Source organism: Rhagoletis pomonella, unplaced genomic scaffold (genome assembly GCF_013731165.1).
Source record: "Rhagoletis pomonella isolate Grant_MI unplaced genomic scaffold, Rhpom_1.0 Rhpom_scaffold_00116, whole genome shotgun sequence".
NCBI lineage: Eukaryota > Metazoa > Arthropoda > Insecta > Diptera > Tephritidae > Rhagoletis > Rhagoletis pomonella.
Genome location: NW_023458670.1, coordinates 173,589 through 174,887, shown reverse-complemented (window position 1 = coordinate 174,887; position 1,299 = coordinate 173,589).

The window sequence follows — 1,299 nt, the reverse complement described above, 5'->3', positions numbered from 1 at the left end:
GGCTTCTGATATTATGAACATTAATTTTTGTGTACCATCTTCAGACTGTTTTGATATTAACCCCAAACTTAACCTTTTCCATCGTGAAGATATTCGGAAAATAATTAAATAAAAAATAATTAAATAAAAATATTAAATTAAATGTATATAAAGTTGACCTCCGACATTCCTATAAGTTTCCGACCTAGACGAATTTGACAGAACTATTGACGAATTGCTTGAAAAGGGTGTAATCAGGCATAGCAATTCTCCATATGCATTCCCCATTGTTCTTGCACCTAAAAAGGATGGTACTAAGCGAATGTGTGTGGACCATTAGCGCACACAAGGGGTGGGTTTTGGGGTTCAAACCCCCCCTAAAGCTAATAACCTCAAATACAAACTGTATCTTAAAGCTAAGAATCCAGCTCTCAAGGAAATTATAAGAAATATTTATTATAATTTCTGTTGCCTGAAAAAGCGCTTTGCTTTTGCTGTCAATTTCATGGTATCAATCAATTCATGGAATCAATAAATTTATTTTTACTGAGTCTTTTTTAATATTTGTTATTAGGTTCTTTTGAGTGTTGAGCGCATCTTGAGTTTATAGAACTTTTTATTAAACAAGTAGTTTTTAAGGAAAGAACACAACCGACTTCAATTCTCATACTCAAATTTAGGGGTACCGTTAATTTCTTCATGATCCAATCATTCTACAAAAAAATTATTATTGAAATCGGTTCACGTGGTCCAAAGTTACGTATTCCGGCGAATTGATAACCTCCCCTTTTTTTAAAGTCGGTTAAAAGTGTTTGAGTTCTGTTAATCTTATGTAAATAAAGTGCAGTTTAAGAATTTTAAAACGTTTATTTATTTATTACATACAGTACATAAAACTTGCATAAATATATTTTAAAGAGCGTATTATCTGAAGAAAATTTGCAGTATTTTCCGGTGATATATCTTCAGAAATATAAAACCCCCCCTAAAATATATTCCTGGGTGCGCCCCTGGTGTGGACTATAAACCTTTGAATAAAGTTATGGTTCGTAACAGTTTTCCGATGCCTCACATTGATGACTGTATCGAGAGAATGGAGGGATATAATTGTTTTTCAACGTTAGATTTGGAAAATGGGTTGCACCAAATAAATGTAGCAGAAGAATGTATTCAGTATACAGCCTTTGTAGTGCCATCGGGTTAGTATGAATATAAAAAGATGCCGTTTGGTCTAAAAAATGGCCCAGGCGTTTTTAACCGTTTTATGAATTGTGTATTGGCGGATTTCATTCGCGAGGGTTCCGTTGTTATTTTTATGGA